At 40.6% G+C, this 18,804-nt stretch overlaps 2 long non-coding RNA genes across 2 annotated transcripts in view; one reads left to right on the forward strand and one right to left on the reverse strand.

The window, feature by feature from the left end:
• Positions 1-18,804, reverse strand: part of LOC141548691 (uncharacterized) — a 185,630-nt gene that overhangs the window by 36,149 nt on the left and 130,677 nt on the right. The gene's annotated exons all lie outside the window — the stretch shown is intronic.
• Positions 655-8,635, forward strand: LOC141548692 (uncharacterized). The gene is made up of 3 exons (XR_012484035.1): positions 655-2,016; positions 6,710-6,838; positions 7,940-8,635. It is a non-coding gene; the product is annotated as an uncharacterized LOC141548692 (long non-coding RNA).

Here is an 18,804-nt window from a genome sequence, read left to right on the forward strand (position 1 = left end):
CTTTTTTTTTTTTAAGCTTTATGTTTCTTGTTTTGTTTGTGTTTTGCAACCTGGCTAATGTGGAAATTTCTCATGTATAATCGGTATCAAATTCCTTGCCTTCTCAAGAAGGGAGGAAGGACAAGAGGAAAAAAGAGAATGTGGAATTCAAAATTTTTTAAATGATTGTTAAAATGTTTTTTTATGTGTAATCAGTCTCCCAATTTAATAAAATAAATAAAAAAGAAAGAAACAGCCGTGGTGAGAAGGCAAGACATAGATGAAGAACCGGCAGAAGCTGTCAGACAGCTAGGAAGAGAATCAGGAAAGTGAAAAGTGTCACAAGAACCTAGATAGGAGCGAGTAGCCAGTAGATGAACATCAAATGCTGCATAAATAAATGCTCATACCCTCCTTCTATTGCTTATCTGCATTTTGACTTGATAGATCAAGGAGATATGAGAGGGCCCTGGCAAAGGGTCACCTCTCCATATAAGAAAAGGTAAGAAAGAGACAATGGTGGGGAAGTATCTGAGTGATATGAGATGACAGGGAAGAAGGAAGAACACTTGGGAAATGGCCTCAATTTTTTATTGAGCACATAGCAAATATTTACTGATTTTTAGAGCCAACAGCTCTTCCTTTTTCCCCTTCTAGATTCAGACTGATACTTAAAACAATTGAAAACGTTATCACAGTATTAGGAGACTTTAAGAAATATCTCTAGTTTCTTCAACTGTAAAAAAGGATTAATAATCTTTCTATTACCTACTCTTAAGGATTCAAAGAAAAGCATACTGTGAAGCAGCAAAAATGGTCGTCCACCACTGCACTGTTTCGACTGACTCACGTACAATCAGACCACCTTCACTGAGACACCATTAATTCAGCATTTGACAAGGGGCTAGGCCCTTCGATTCAATTTTCCCTTCAATATAATTCAGTTTCTAATCAACAAACATTTCCTAAGACCTCCTGGATCCAAAGCATTAAACTGCACTGCTGGAAAGAACAGAAAGATAAAGTATGATCACTACTTCTGATCACTAGTACCTTAGCACTGCCTTTAAAGGCATAATTTGGAGGATCATACATTCAGAGCTATAAGAAAGAGACCTTAGGGGTTATCCAAGCTGGAATGGAAAGAGCCAAGAGACCACTAAGTTCAGCTCCTTCATTTTAGAGACCCAGAGAGGTGATTTATGTGACTTGCTCAAAGTCACGCTGCTAGTAAATGGAAGAACTAGGATTAGAATCCAGGTCTTGTGGTGCTCTTCTAATCCCCTCATTTCATAAATGAAGGAACTGAGTTCCAGCAACATGCCTAAGTCAGTAAGTGGCAAAGGTGGAATTCCCACCAAAATCTTTGGACTCTTTCTTCAAGGAATTAATAATACGGAAGGAAATAGTAAGGCTTAGGAGAGTGTGGAATATAACCAAAAAAGCCAGGTTTAAATTTTCCCCTCACACTAGACAAATATCCAAAATAAAGGCAGACTACAGAGCAGAAGAGTGTTGGATGAAGACTTTTGTCTTTTCCTTTTAGCTCATTTCCAGCTTGGATTTATTTGCATGCCAATCTGGACGAAATCTAATAAACGAAACTCAGTCACCACAAAGCTCTCCGAGTTGCTTTTTTAGAGAAATGGGTTTGGGGAAAAGACAATCCCCATAAAAGAGTTAAAAGAGAATTTTAAAGAATGCCTAGGCCTGATTCACATAGTAACTTGAATCAGACTGACACCAAAAGTTCAAAGAACAGACCATCTCATTCCAGGATCATTCTGCCTGACTTCTGTCCAGCTGCCACTAGCTGGGTATAGTCATTCGTAGCTTAAGCTGTGCTTCCAGAGCTTTTGACACACCCCTATCAGTAGGAACCTCTCTAATCAGTGCAAACAGAATGGGCAAAAGGTGGCCCAGAAGAAATGAAACCCAGAAGCTTGGAAAAGAAACTCAGCTACAAGGAAACAACCCACCATTGGCACTGTGATACTTCTGGGCTAGCTCAAGCTTCAGTTGCTGATGGAACTAAAGGTAAGACCGGGCCCTTGGAAGTAGTGATTGAAATCAGATCTACAAGAATGCTCTGATTTTGCCTTTGTGGTTGCTAAATGATAACAGGAAAGTGCATATGCCCTTGAAAAGAAGTAGGTTGACCTAGGCTTAAATCCCAAAGAGATCAGAGAGAAAAGGACCCATATGTACAAAATATTTATGACAATTCTTTTGGGGGGGGGGACAAAGATCTAAAAACTAAAGGGGTGCCTTAGTTGAAAAAAAGCTTAATACCTTGTGATATATGGTTGTGGTAGAACACTATTCTGTAATAAATGATGAAAGAGATTATTTCAGGGAAACCTGGGAAGATTTATATAAAGTGATGCAGAAGGAACTGAGCAGAACCAACAATTATGCAAATAAATAAACAAAAAGTCTAAATCCAACTTTAAAAGCTATTAAGAACTCTGATCAATTCAACGAGCAGCTATGATTCCAGAAGTCTAGTGAGGAAACATGCTTCCCATCTCATGACAGATGTGATAGACTTAGGGTAGAGAAGAGACATAGCCAAGGTGTTCCAAAAATCCTAATAATGGTTTAAATCTATCAAGACCTAAACCTTCACTGTTAAAACTTTCAAACACACTAAGACTTTCAGGACACAATTTTTGCACATGACAAATGTGGAAATGTTTTGCTTAACGATTCCTATGTTACCAGATTTTTGTTTTTTCTTTGGGAAGGAAAAAGGAAATTAAATAGGTTTTTGTCATTTTTTTTTAAATGTAATTTTAAAAAATTATCAAAGAAAGGAAATGGAATGACCCTCCTGTCTCATCCTCGATTTTCTTCCCATTTGAAGCTCTGGCCTTGTATGGAAGAAGAAAAATTCAGTTCCTGCCATACAGTTTTAGTACAGTGGGAAGTCATACAGAGGGTGTCTCACCCTCAAGCAGCTTCCTGTCTTTTTGGAGAAACTGAGTTGGTTCCCCAATAATGGGGAGGCAATTAGGTAGTATAGAGACTATGGTGCTGGGCCTGGCATCAGGACCACCAGAGTTCAAATCTGGCCTCAGACACTTACTAGCTGTGTGACCCCGGGCAAGTCACTTAACCCTGTTTGCCTCAATTTTCTCAGTTCCCTCCATAATGGGATAATAGTAGCATCTGCTCTTCAAAGTAGTTGTGAGAATTAAATGAGGCAATATTTATAAAGCACTTAGCTTAATAAATATTTATTTCTCTTCTTTTTAACCCTTTATGCAGGGTTGCCAAAGCAAATCCTTTAGCTGAGCAACCTTAGTTTTATAAGATTATGCTGTATGGCTTTGAGCCAGGATTCCCATTTAGCAAAGATTTGTCCATAGGTGCCTAATAATTAGGCAAGGCCTTCACTGTTACTTCCTTGTTTTCATGAGTGTGGTCTCAGGAAACTCACCCAAAGATCCCAAGGCTTTTTGGGAAATGCATAAAATCAGAACAAGGCAATCGAATCCTCTCCACAGCCAAAAGGAAGTCTGTCAATCCAGCCACTGTCCCTTGTACACTGGTTTAGACTCAGTGCCCAACGCTGTTCCCAAGCTCCCTATACTTAATATTCTGAACTACCTCGCCAGTTATAAAAGGCAGCATGGATTAGTAGAAAGAGCTCTGGAAGCTTAGCTTCACACTTCCTAGGTATGCAAATCACTTCCCCTCACCAAACCTCAGTATCCTTCTTTACAAAATGGGGATCCTTGCCCTGCCTACCTTATGGAGTCATTGGGGGGAGGGTAACATGAGATTGGTCAGATAAAGAACTTTCTAACCTGGGTATGTTGGCGCTCCTGCTGCTCTCCCCTTGAGGCTTTTGGCTGCCTCCAATTTATGAAGCTGTGGCTCCCCCACAAAGGTAGAAGTCAAGTGGTCCCACAGGGTCCCAATCATCAAAGGGAAGGCCCCAAGGAATCTTTCCTTGGTGATTTGTACTTCAATTCTCCTTATGGGTTCCTTTCTTTATCGGGGCCCCTTTCAGGCCCCTTGGAGGAGTGGAAAGGGCTCTGTGCTCATGCCATATAAATCTCCACATGATGGTTCTCATTATTTCTTTTTCTTCTCCCTGACACGAATGCAGACAATGAATGTTGGTTTGCCTGGTGATTTATGAGTTCCTTGGAAAGATGTTGCTCAGCTGAGATCTAAGAAACTTCAAGACAGGCCTAGTATTTATGACATGTTTCTCCCAACCACTGACCTCAAGTTTCATCAAAAGAACTTTGGGGCAGCCAAAGCAAACAGTAGGGGGAGTTACACCCCATAAACTCTAGCAATGAGATTATCGCGCCAAATTCTCACTGAAGTTCAAATAGAAAGAAAGAAGGGAAAAAAAAAACAACCCCAACTCATTATCTTCTCTGTGAACCTGCTTCAACTACCATTTTCCAGGCCAAGGTTCATTTAATGATGTAGCAACCACTACACAATTTCAGTTACAAATTGGCAAAATGTCCCCTTTGTGCGGTGGAGTGTGGGACGGACGTGCAGAGAACTCATTCGATGTTCTTGGACACTAGCGAAGTGACCTTGTGAGTAGGTTCAAGGAGAAGTCATCCATCTCTGAGGTCTTGAGTCTTCTCCACTTGGCCATTTCCAATATGACAGAAAAGAGATCTCGGGGTGAATCAAAGAATGTAGGAGCCACAAGAGACTCTTGAGTCCATCTAGTCCACCATCTTCACTTTATAGAGGAGGAAACTGAAAGAAGTTCAGAGAGATTGCATGATCTGTCCAAGGTTGTTCAGTTAGCACCAGCATACGGGGAACATGGGATAGTCGTCTATCTACATAGGATAGGAGAAGGAGGGATCAACATGAAGGCGCTTTTAACAACTGCTTGGAATCCTACCCCACAAAAGGTGGTTATTAACTATAAAAATTTAATGCAGGTCCTAGCAACAGGAGATGACTAGGGATTTGAAAGTGCTCTCCACCAAACTGCTAAGGTAGCACGTGGAGTGGAGCAGTCTGTGTGCAACAGAGATTGGATATCCTTGACTTAGCACGCCAACATGGTGGCAGCACTACTGAGTTTCCACTCTTGTGTGCATGTGTTAATGGATTCCTGGAAGTTGAGTGAGCTTAATCAGACACTAACGAAGTGTCTGTATTCCCTTGGCAGAATGGTATGTAAGCGTTATATTAGTTGTGTCTACCCCGGATTATGGAAGCAAAAGGGGCTGGGGCCATGTAATCACAGGTGAAAATGTCAGGGATGAAATGAGTTGCTTCCAGCCTCAGCAGAGTGCCTGACACATCCTTATGGGAGCTTTCCCCTCCCCCAAAATAATAACCACAGTTGAGGCCTCGGACCTCTGACAGAGGCGGAGGCAGAGTCCAAATTAGAACGCAAGCTTTCTAGTTCCCAATGTAGTTCTCTTTCCTTCATATCATGGTGCCTCCCACAAAGAGAGAGGGCCAAGATCCGACCTCGACAACCTTGTAAAGTAAGGTTGAATGAGATGAACGTTAAAGTGCCTCCTAACTCAATGAACCTCAATGGTTTGTCTTGGGTGCCCTTTGCATCCCCTTCATGTGGTTGGCCTCCACTGAATTCCCCATCTGCTTTTTGCCCAGTGACTTCCTACCATCAGCTTATCTTCCGAGCAATAGTATTCATGATTTTGCCTGGCAAAGCTGATAAATGATAGGTAGGGACAGCATTTGAATCCAAGTGTAGTATTTTCCCTTTTTTTATTTTTATCCATTCCAACTCAAAAGTTACCTGGGTGGTAAAATCTTTCTGGATGTCACGGCCAGGAAGAACTTTTCCCATGAGAGGCAGAAAAGTTAGAGTCAGGAAAAACCGGGATTCAAATACCAACTCTCACACTTAGTTGTGTCCTGTGTGCTTCAGTGTGACCTGAGCAAGTGACTTAGCTCTCTGAATTTCAGTTTTTTCATCTGTAAAATGGAAATAATAATACTTGCCATATATAATCTCTGCAGAATTAGAGGGATAAAACCAAATGACCCTGCTCTGAGACCTGAAGGCTTGATGTTAAAGTAAATCTCCTGCCAAGAAATCGACCAGCCCGGCCTACCCCTCACTTCCAATTTCTGGATTTGCTCTATGAGTCTTGTCATCAGATTCCCCAGCAACTCTCCCCAGCTGACCACCAAACATCAGTCAATCACCTAGCATTTCTGCAGCTCCTTCTATGTGCCAGGCACCGTGGCACTAGAGTTACAAGCTAGGAATACCAGGGGTACAAAAAAAGGCAAAGGACAGCCAGTTCCTGTTGTTCGCCCTTTCTGTGCTTTATAATCCCCCTTCTCCGAAAGTAGAAGTCCGTTCCACAGCCTCGCTTCTCTCGGCTTCCTGAAGCTCCCCAGCTGGCAATCATTGGTCCCTTTCCTGCGTATTTCCAACCCCTGCTCTCTGCTGCTAGGGATAGAACCATAGGCCTTTTCAACCACTTTGCTCCCAGGGCAGATGCCTCCAGTCCTAGGACACTTTCAGGAAAGGGACATATGCCCCTTGCTTCCAGAGAACAGTGACAGGTACTGAAGTGGATGTATAAAAAAGGCAAGACATGGTCCTCGGCCTCAGGAAGCAATTAAGTAACAAGGTGCCTGGGTCTAGCCCTAAGACTTATGTCAGACTTTGGGGGCTGGTATCAGTTGTTTAACGAATTGTTCTATTACCCAAGAAATTAATGGTGTCTTCAATTGGCCTTCTGATTCACAGTGCTGGAAACAAACAGGCAGTGAGCAAGCCCACCATGGATGTAACCAGCGTGGCAAAAGTTGCAGACGATGATATGTTCAAAAGAAGTAATCTACAAGTTCGCAGAAAAAAATATCCAGCGAATAAAAGGTGGGTTAGCCACATGGTGAGAGCAAGGCTGGATGCTGTGTGAGGTATTGGCAAGGCCCTGTACTCTTAGAGTACAGTAGGTGAGAGGGTGGGGGTGGGGGGCAGTAACTCTCACAAATAAAAAGCAAATACAGGTTATTTGAAGAGGGAGAGGACACTGCCGATTGGAGGCATGAGGGAAGTCTTCCCAGAAGAACTGGTACCTGAGCTGAGCACAGAAAGTAGATAAGAATTCTGAAAAGCAAAGATGGATGACGGGAGTACCAGGTATGGGGAATGGCTGGTGCAAAGAAACGGATGACACAGACAGAAGTCAAGTTTGGGGGCATTGAATAGTGCAATTTGACTACCGAGAGACACAAGTTAAAGTTAGACTGAAAAGGTGGACTGGAGCTAGATTGGACCAGGCCTTGACTGCCAAGTCAGGGAGTTTTTATTATACCTTAGAGACAATAGGAGAACACAGAATATCTTCGAGAGGGGAGTTGTGTGGTGACATCTGTTGCTTATGGAGAGAACGTTGACCACTGGCCCGGGTTGGGAAAGACTGGAAGCTCCAGGCCCAATCAGGATATGGTTACGATAGTGTGGGAAGAGCAGTAGTGATGTGAATATACTCTTGAAATTGTAGAGGGAAAATCAAGAGGATTTAGCAGGCAATTAAATACAGGGTGGGGAGGATGAGAGAGATGGAAGAGCCAAGGTTGGAAATTTGGGGAACCAGGAGGGTGGTACTGTCTATACCAATAAGGAAGTGGGCAGGAGGGAACCCTAAGGGGAGGTAATGATGAGTTCTGTTTGATATGCTAGCAGAAGATCCAGTTAGAGATGTACAGCAAGCAGGTAATGATCTGGACCTCTACAGTTTAGGAGATTGATTAAAACTGGACACAGAGATGTGAGACTTTTCTACTTAGAAGTGATCATGGTACTTGGATAGAGAGGGTCCAGAGGTGACTCATTCACTCAACACAAGGGCACTTCACAGGAAGCTGGAGGGGAAGAGGCCTGAGGACCATCTTCTCCTCCCCTTCCAGTCTTTGATCCTGAGAAATGGGTTTGGGGGTGTGGTCTTTCTTTCTTTGTTCTTTTCGGTTTTAGGAAGAAACGCTGGATTCCAAGAGCACTTACCACGATTTATGAAGAACCCGAAGAAGAAGAAGAAAACTTCTAGCCAGATGATGCAACCAACCCATCTGAGAAGCCAGAAGTAGCCAGGATCTTGGAAAACCAAGCCGAGAAGCGACAGATGGAGGCTTTTAAACTTGCAACTTGATGGGACTAATGTTATGTACAAACTGAGTTAAACCGCCCCTCTGGAGACCCAAGTGATATAGAAGGGATTAATCCCTTGAGATGCTTTGGGGGTAGGTGAATAGAATAGAATAGAATATGATATAATAGAATAAAATAGAATAGAATATGATAGAATAGAATAGAATAGAATGATATAATAAAATAGAATATGATATAATAAAATAATAGAGAATATGATATATAATAGAATAGAATAAAATATGATATAATAAAATAGAATAGAATAGAATAGAAAAGAGAAATATCTTCTCTTATTACAACCTAGGATAGCATTAACTGTTTTGGAGCTACTTTACTTTATTTACTTTATTTAGCTACTTTATTTAGAATAAGCCTGCAGTCTCTAAAGATCCCCAGATCAACTTTTGCAGGAATTAGTCAAGATCCTACCTCTCCCCACTCTGTATTTGTGAAATTGCTTTTTTAATTTGTGGGGATAACTTTACATTTATCTCAAATAAAATTCATTTGATTGGTTTCCGCCCCTTGTTGTGGTCTCCAGAGTTCTTTTTTGGCTTCCAACCCTGTCATCCAACATGTTCATTACCCATTTGAGCTTCATGGTCATCTGCAGGTTTTACCGGCATTCTTCTAGTCCTTCTAAATCCACTGATAAAACATGGAATAGCAGGGGATCACAGATCCACTAGAGGCCTGCCTCCAAAGTGACCTCGCTACACTAATGAGTTGCTCTTTTGCTCTGGTAGTTAAGCCAGTTCAAATAGACTATATGCCATCTTTTCTACCCATTTAAGTATGAGAATTATCAAGAGATAGACACACTACACCCCCCGTAAATTACACTTCTCCCATGCCTCTTAAGCCAGAAATCCTTATACCCAGAATTACCCGGGGCTCCCTATCCTGAATGGAGGTTGCCTCAGTCACCTATTACATATGGCTTAGCTCCAACCATATTTCACTTTACTCTGCAGCAATCTTCTTACCAAACAATATGCCTGGAAGACTAGAACTCAAGCCTTGGAGGACTTAGGCAGTGGATGTGTCCTAACCCTTGGCCTAGCCATCTCACTCTGTCTCGATTACAAGTCACCTACAACCCCAAGGTGTGACTCCTGCCACAGCTGCCTTTTCTCCTTGACCATCATCATCTCAGTAGTCACTATGCTGCCCTAACCAGAATCCAAAGTCCTTCGTTTCTAGCCCCAGGGGCCCCAACAGTACTGACTGGGAGGGTCCTCAGCCAGATAAATCGAGCTCCCCCAATACTTCATCTCACAGTTCTTGCCACACTCCAAGCCTTGGGGGTTTTCTCCCTTCCATAACCTTTCAGTTAATCCTTCTATCTCCAGATCTCCTTTACTTCTCATAAACCACTTTCAATGGATTCTTAACTGCTGCCGAAGCCCTCCTTCTCAGTCTCTCTCTCTCTCTCTCTCTCTCTCTCTCTCTCTCTCTCTCTCTCTCTCTCTCTCTCTCTCTCTCTCTCTCTCTCTCTGACTTCATTGGAACAAAAAGGACCTTTTGCTTTTTACAAAAGGACGATTTATCTTTTCTAAGCATATCGTAATCCAATCACTGGGACTTTCTGAGATCTCCAAAGCTATGCAAAATCTCTGATATTTCTATTCTCCCTGCTCTGCCCAATTCTCCAGATTTTTTCTTGCTATTCCTTCTCTATATAACTCTCACTTCACCTCTCTTAAGGAGGAGGCCTGCAAGTTGCCTCACCCCTTATCCCAGTAAATGCCCAAATAAATGCCCATGCTTGAATTGGAGATGGTTTGAGCCTGAATGCTTTCACAGATACCACCACCCACGCCTGGGTACCCCAACACTATCATGCTGGTGGGAGTGGAGCAGAACCAAAGCCCTGGATGTCACTTTGGAGGTACATCTCTAGTAGACTCGGAGATTTGTCTAGGATCCCCTGCTGTTCCAGACCTCAGACTCCTGCCCTGCAGCCCAGGATCAGGACAGTTACCCCAGTCATATAACAAAGCCTGGTGCTAATCAAGCTTCAAGTTAACACCAAACGCTGCAAGACTTAAATCTGTCTTGTCAAGAGCTCAGGCCTCAGTTGTCCAAATGGGCATTTTTTTCATCAAGATTATGATCAAATTTTTAAACATAATCAAATCAACTTTCCAGAAAGAGGTATATCAATCTCCAAGATGGAATCTTAGCTGCTATCTCAGCCTCAATAATCCAGTCACTTTCAGTTTCTCAAGGACTACATTGGAACAAAAGGGTCTTTTATCTTTCCATTCATCCCTTAATCCAATCACAGGGGACTTTCTGAGACTGTATGCAAAATCTGACAGCCTCCAAATTTTCCTGCTCTGGCCCAATTCTGATTTTTTCTTTCTTTTCCTTCTCATTCTGCTGGGTTACCCCTCTCCCTCCAGGAGGATACCTGCAGGGTTTGTCCCTTTTACCCCAAGTAAGGGTCCAAATAAATGCCCTTGCTTGATTAGTACTTGATTTGATGAGGGTGGACATTGACAGAGAAAGTCTGAATTAAAGGTAAACATTTTGAAAGTTTAGCCACTCCCAAGCTGGGAAGAGCACTGATAGGATTTAAAATTGACCTTTTTGATTTTGATTAGGCCTTTTGTAAAGTGGGCTTTATTACAGCCCCACCTCAGATGGAGGGAATTTTTGCATTGACAAAACCTTAACATCAGTTACTGGATCTAGTCAGATGATCAGATGATGTTATGTCAACCCTTCTCCCTCCATTACATTTCCCCTATAAAAGATCTGCTCATACTGCTCTTACTAACTCTTTTTAGGGTGCTAAATCTCTTTTAGGGTTAGCCTGCCATTGTAATCTTTTCAGGCTAGCCCCTTTTGGGTGGTTAGTCCACTTGCTAAGTATCACAATTTCTGACACCTATTAGAACCCTAAACTCCTCTTAGTTGCCCCCCACTTGCTGCCTCTGCTAGGGAACTTGTCTTACCCCTTGTTAATTGCTAAAACCCCTTTTCCTTGCTAAAGACCATTATGAATTTAGCCCTGTCTTAGCAGTGTAATCAAATTTCTGCCCCTTGATTTGGAAGTGTATCCCTACAAATTCTTTTGAGATGACTTGTGATCCTAACCTACTTTGGGGGTGTCACCCTGGACACCATCTTTTTGGTGGCCTGGTATGGGAAGAGTCTGGTTGTACCCCAAATCTCAACAGTTTCAGACTGAATTTTTTCAGAGATGACATCACAGCCCACGCCCTGGTATCCCAATGTACTCTCCCATGGATTCTTTGCTATAGCTTCAGCAATATACTTTCCCAATAATTTTCAAACTCAAGTACCACTTCCCTCTGTTTTTTTCCCCCATTAGAATGTCTCCTCTCTGAGAGCAGGAGCTGTCTCTGCTTATGTATCTGTACAAGCTGAGTCCAGTACTTGACTAATAAATACTTAATAAATGCTTTCTTCATTCATTCATAAACATTAAGACTCTACTTCATGAAAATGTCAGTTGTGAACAGACAAGTTTTTTGTAATTATTTTCTACATAAGAGCCCATCTTTAGAAACACATAATTGGTTGCAAAGTAGAGGATAGTAGTTTTCAAAAACGATGTCATGAATTATACTGAACTTCAACTTGACAGTTGCATAGACATACTTGAGAATCCCCAAACTTCCAGGAGTGAGCAGGGAATCATGGCAGCATGAATAAAAACAGTTCCGCGATCAGAGCCATAGAGAATATAATCTATGTCTATTATTTGTTAATTACTTTAAAAAGCCTTGAAATGTAGGATCCAGTAAGAAATCCTTCATACTTGAATAAGTTCATTATAAGATTCCTTGACAGATGAAATCACAGAGATACATTTTTTTTTTTAAAGATCCTTGACTATAGATGTCAATTGAAGCATAAAATAAAGATAAAAGCTCCTTAAAGGTGAAGAGTTCCAAATGAAAAAGGCATTCCCTAAGGATACTAAGTTCTCCAGATGTTCCTTTTTTTTTTTTTTTTTTAAATTTCTCTATTGAATCTTTTATCATTATTATAGCTTTTTATTTACAAGATATATGCATGGGTAATTTTTCAGCATTGACCTTTGCAAAACTTTCCATTCCAAAGTTTCCCCTCCTTCCCCCCATCCCCTCCCCTAGATGGCAGGCAGTCCAATACATTTAAATATGTTAAAACTATGTGTTAAATCCAATATATGTATACATATTTACGCAGTTCTCTTGCTGTACAAGAAAAATAGAATCTAGAAAGAAGGTAAAAACCTGAGAAGGAAAACAAAAATGCAAGCAAACAGTAACAGAAAGAGTGAAAATGCTATGTTGTGGTCCACACTCATTTCCTATAGTCCTCTCTCTGGGTGTAGCTGATCCTTCATTACTGAACAATTGGAACTGGTTTGGATCCAGATGTTCCTCGTTCCAGAATATATGGTGATAGTTGGTGTTTTGTTTTGTTTTGTTTTCTGGAGGGAACGGAGGGGGTCCGAGCACAAGCCCCACATTTTGGTGCTGCTGTCTGTGAATGACAGAACCCCCAAATCACAAAAGTTCAGTTGCTCACATATATGTATCTTTTTTAATATACAGAGTTCCTCTACCTTCTCTTTTATCTATTCAGGTCCTTTGCCTTGATTCATGATCTCAAGTTCAAGCCATTTATTATATCCCCTCTGTTTCATTGTTGCCCCTCTTATTGGATATCATCTCCCATGAACTGCTGATCCTCTTCTACTATTTGTCTTCCTATATTGTATCAGAGAGCATGTGTACAGCATGTAGGTGGCTACTTTTTTCCCTCTTCCTTTTTCAGTTTTAATCGCCTTTGATAAGATGCACAAAATTTCAGGACCGTTTTTGGCCAGCTCTTATGTAAAAAATACAGCGACGCTTGGATATCACTTGCATCAGTCCATCATAATGTGTAAAACCATTCACTACCAATTTCTTGTTCCTAAACACTTCAAGTTCCTAAAACTTTCTAAGAGAAACCATTGTATTTCCCCATCTACATGACCTCCACTCCTCTCTCTTATTACCAGTCATACCCTGGACATACAGAATTATTAATCCCTTTCACTCCCTCTACCACAGAGATGCATGAAGAAAACTACTTTGTGAACTTAGTGCTTAAGAATTGTGAATGATTCATAGTATTTTTGTGATTGATAAAAACATTAAGACCTCCAGAGGTCCAGGGTACAGTAGAAAATCCATTGGATTTGAAATTGGAAGGTCTGAGTTCAAATCACAGCTCTACTGTATAATGACTGTGTTATTCTTTGGCCCTCACTTCCCCATTTGTACAATTAGGGCACCAGACTAATTGGCCACTGAGGTCCTTTCCAACTCTAAACCTGCAACCCTAGATTTGTTTCCCCAAAGCCATCCTAGAAATAGCAAGTGGCCCTTAGGAATTCCGTCCACCCTTGGCTTAAGGCTTCTGGACAGTTGCTGAGTCTCGGACGCCCAACCACGTGAGGCGGCCCAGGCGGCCGACACATAGACTGCAGATCTGTGGAATGACCCAAGGCCAAGAAACCTTTACTCGGCAGCGTGCGTGGCCTTTCCAAGCTTCTCACTTCTAACTGCCTTTTCCTTACCAGGGGTCCTGCAGGTCCTAAATGTGAGCTCACCCTTCCTAGGGAAATAGTTTCCCCTTTAAAGGGTAGAATAGACATATCAAGGGACACCTGGCCTCACTTTCTTGACAAGGGTACCAAAGACAGAGTGTTAGGGAGTGGGAGAGGCAGGAGGGGAGAGAAGGGGAGTGGGGCTGGGATGGATTTGCTGGCTTATCCCGCTCTCACATTTGTATTTACCCAGCTGGGCCTCCTGCTGCCCACAGTACCCTGCCTGGCTCCAGGAAGCAATGGCGGAGAAAATTCTTGGCCAGGCAGCCACTGGCAAAATCTCCAAGTCAACTGACTGTGTCTTCAGCACCACACCCCTGCCCCCTGCTACTCTCCAAGTTCTGGGTGCCTTTCCCTCAGGCCCCATTGCCCTCTTGTCCACTTACCCTTTATTCTCATTCTCCCTAATCAAAACCTGCCCTCAGGAAAAGATCTGAAACTCATTCACATTGAGAAGTAAATGATTGATGAGAACTTTAAATCTTTACTCTCCAAAAGGGAGTTGCATTTAAAATAGCAATCTTAATGCTAAGCTAAAGCAATGAAGCTCTAATAGCAGAACTTCAGGAAATTAGCCAAAGGTAGGCAAAGGGAAAGCTGATCTTGTGTGGAGCCATTTACTCACTCAGTTTGGCCAAGGCATAGAATTGTGGGTTTTATAGTACAAAGTTGGAGAAAACAGAATGACATTTTGAGCATTAGATAGGCTAGGATTTTTTTTTTTTTTTAAAGAATAGATGTTTTTGATGATCCATTCTGATGGACATGGCTCTCTTCAACAATGAGATGATCCAGGCCAGTCCCACCAGTCTTATGATGGAGAGAGCATCTGCACCCAGAGAGAGAGGACTGTGGAGACTGAGTGTGGTTCACAAATAGCTTTTTCACTCTTTTTGTTGTTTGCTTGCGTTTTGTTTTCTTTCTCATTTTTTCTTTTCTGTTTTGATTTGATTTTCCTTGTGCAGCAAAATAATTGTATAAATACATATACATATGTTGGATTTAATATGTATTTCTACCATGTTTAACATATATTGGACTACTTGCCATCTAGGAGTGGGGGGAGGAGAAGAGAGGGAAATTGGGAACACAAGGTTTTGCAAGGGTTAATGTTGAAGAATTGTCTACACATATATGTTCGAAAATAAAAACTTTAATTAATAATTAAAAAAAAAGAATGGATGTTTTTGAGGACTCTGCTTTTGGAGTTTTAATTTTTCATGTTCTCAAAATCTGAAGGAGTGCTCAGGAAATGATGGTTTAGACATAAAAATTAGAAAAATTATATAGGTAAGAAGTGATTAAAAAGACCTTGGATTTAATCCAACCCTCTCATCCTACAGAAGAGAATTTAATTGTTAAGAGAATTTCAATGTTAATAGTTGGCAAAGCATCATGCTGCCTCTGCCAACTATTAGTTCAAAAACTAAGGTTAGAATTGCCTAAAGCACATGTTGGGGGACAAGATCAAGGAGGATTGTTACTATGACATTTTCTCTCTGTGTGTATGTATATGTATGTGTACATATGTGTGTGTATACCTGCCCATTTAGCCTTACCTCCTAAAAGTTTCATATTCTCTCTCTAAATTCCAGTACACTAGACAAATAAACTTTCTCTGTCCCCAATTTTCACTTTGTCACCTTCTATATATTATATATAATATCATCTATTATATTATACATTATATATTATATTTGTCACACATACATTTTGGAAATAAATTTTCACAGTTTTACTCAGGTTAATAGAAATGAACTTCCTTCTTCCCCAGTGTGGATCCCTTCAAAGCCTAACTTGGGCATCAATTTCTATCTATTGTAGATAAGAATCTATCTCTTATATAACATCTCCTCTCGAAGTGAAAGTGCACATTTCTCCATCTTAAAAGTTCTCTTAGATGATTCAGGCCAGTGCCAATGTCTTGTGATGAAGAGAGTCATCTGCACCCAGAGAGAGCACTGTGGGGACTGAATGTGGATAATGTGCATAATAAATAGTATTTTCACTTATTTTGTTGTTGTTTGCTTGAATTTTCTTTTCTTTTTTTTCCCTGAGGCTGGGGTTAAGTGACTTGCCCAGGGTCACACAGCTAGGAAGTGTTAAGTGTCTGAGACCAGATTTGAACTGGGGTCCTCCTGAATTCAATGGTGCTCTATCGACTGAGCCACTTAGCTGCCCCCTGAATTTTATTTTCTTTCTCTCACACATACACACACACACACACACACACACACACACACACACACACACACACACACAAAAGAGAAAGAAATCAGGGCTTCTTAAACTTAAAAAAAAAAAAAGAGTATGATCATACAAATGTGGAAATATGTATAGAAGAATTGCACATGTTTAACATATATTGGATTTCTTGCTGTCTATGGGAGTGGGTGAGGGGAAGGGAGGGAGAAAATTTGGAACACAACGTTTTACAAAGTGAATATTGAAAACTATCTTTGCATGTATCTTTTTGAAAATGAAAAACTTATTTTAAAAATAAACAAATAAAAATATAGCCAATTAAAAAAAATTGTACATTGTACACAGAAACAAGATTATGCCATGATCAATTCTGATGGGGGGGGGCTCTTTTCAACAATGAGGTGATTCAGGTCAATTACAATGGTCTTGTGATGGAAAGAGTCATGTGCTCCCAGAGAGAGGACTGTGGGGACTGAGTGTGGATCACAACATAGTTCTTTCATCTTTTTGGTTGTTGTTTGCTCGCTTTTTGTTTTCTTTTTCATTTTTTTCCTTTTGATCAGATTTTTCTTGTGCAGCAAGATAAATGTGGAAATACACATAGAATTGCACATGTTTAACCTATATCGGATGACTTGCTGTCTAAGGGAGGGAGTGGAGCGAAGGGAGGGAGAAAAATTTGGAACACAAGGTTTTGCAAGGGTGAATGATGAAAACTATGTTTGTATATACTTTGAAAATAAAAAGCTATTATTTAAAAATAACTTCTCACAGTACATTGACAAAATTGCTCCTTCATCCCTTTTATAATCTCCCTTCTATCTTAACCCTATTTGTATGCAGGTATTTTCCTCTTTTCAATTGTTAATTTCTTTAGAGTGGTCTTTATGTCATATTTATCTTTCCATCACCATCTACCTGCACTGACTTTACCTTGCACCTAGCATGCACTTAATAAATGTCTGTTTAATTGTTCAATTCAGTTCAACAATGGATAGTCTCAAATGCTAATAGAGCTCTTATGAGAACAATTCCCTCTCAATATAGAGGGCTCAGGTACATTTTTAGGACCTTTCATTTATTTAGCTAATGGCCCCCATCTACAGAGAATCTAGGAATTTTACTATTTGGCCCTCCTCCAAAGTGGCCACTGTGATCCTTACAAGCACTGCAGTTCACAAGGCTTCAAAATATATGGTAATCTTGTTTAAAACAGTCAGGGCACAGAAAAAAAATTGCATTTGAACCCAGAGAGAGTACAAGAACCTCTTTCACCTTCTGATAGATCTCTACTTTCCCACCTAGAGAGGGAGTAAAATAGTCATAGGTCTATCCTAGATGGCACTCTGGCAAGGGAGAACATGATTTGAGGTTCGATCTAGCATGCTAGTGTTCCATGAGCACTTTGCTCCCTTTTCATGTTCCTCTCCACCACCACTATTGCTCCCTGTTTTGCTGCTAGTTACTGCAGATACTACTCCTTTTGCTGACCTCTCTGCCTGCATGGCTCCCCATGTTGTTCAAGAGTTACTTTTGTTCCAAGTCCATTTACCAGTCTCTCTCTAGTGTCCGGTTTTGTATTACTGGCCCACTGGCTACAGTCATTTCCTTTCCTCTTCTCTTCTCTCTCTTCTCCCATCTCTTTGCTCATACCTCCTTCTTCCCCCAACTGCTTGACAAATCTCCATGATCACAGAAAGAGAAAAGGAAGAATCAGAACCAGCCTATGCAAGTGCTTCTAAGTAGCTCCTTACATCTAGGTCCTGCACCTAGAGGTGATGGATATTTACTGTCCTTGCTATAAGAGATCAGCTAGAGATATCAGGGATCACAGAAGAACCATATCCATGTTGGCCCACCTGAGTCTAGGAGATGACACATACAGCAGGAATCTCAGCTTGGATTTGGAGGTAATTAAGAGTCTTCATTTTCTAGGCTCCTGAAGTCATATTGCTTTGTCTTTCAAACTCTGCCAACCAAAATGACTTGAGCCGTGATTTATTCTCTTAGCATGAGGTCATGTTTCCTCATTGATTTTTTGGCTAAGAAAGACTAGGCAACAGTAGCCCTTTCTTATTGAATTAGTTCATTTTGTACAAATGAAGTAACATTAAGGATTGTGGCCAGTCCCTGTCATCTGCCAAAATGGGATCTACAGGCATTCGCTATCTCAGGAACAAATTTTAAACCAAATTTAAGAAACATTAATGCTCTTTATGAATATTAATATGTATCCTTACATTCCTTTCTCCTCAGTTTAATTTCTTTTCATAAAGCATAAGTTAATCAAAAGTATAGCTGCAAAGTATTTTAATACTTAATGTTTTCATATTAAGATAACTGCCTTTAACCACAGTTTATTTTCATTTTCATAATAGATCTGTTTTTCTTCTTTGCACTCTTCTGACTGCAGCTTTTTTTTTTTTTTTTTTTTTTCTGGGATAAGAGGCAGGAACAAAAGTTTATCTGAAGTTCCAAGAATTTCTACATCCCAGAATAGCATCTGGAAAAGCAGGGCCATCCACACAGAACTAGAGGGGTGAGGGTTCTGAAGAGAGCTGAGCTACTCCTTAACAAGATTCCTTTTTCTAGGGGGAGGGTTTAAATTATTATTTTTTATTGTTTCATATTTATTGCTTTTCATTTCATTTATTTATTTTTATTATTAAAGCTTTTTATTTTCAAAACTAATTTTTCAACATTGACCCTTGCATAGCCTTGTGTTTCAGATTTTCCCCTCCTTCTTTCCACCCCCTTCCCTAGATGGGCAAAGCAATCCAATATATGTTATACACATTAAAATATATGTTCGTTCCAATATATGTAAACATATTTGTACAATTATCTTCTTAGCAAGATTCCT

The sequence above is a fragment of the Sminthopsis crassicaudata genome, chromosome X (assembly GCF_048593235.1).
Source record: "Sminthopsis crassicaudata isolate SCR6 chromosome X, ASM4859323v1, whole genome shotgun sequence".
NCBI classification, from domain to species: domain Eukaryota; kingdom Metazoa; phylum Chordata; class Mammalia; order Dasyuromorphia; family Dasyuridae; genus Sminthopsis; species Sminthopsis crassicaudata.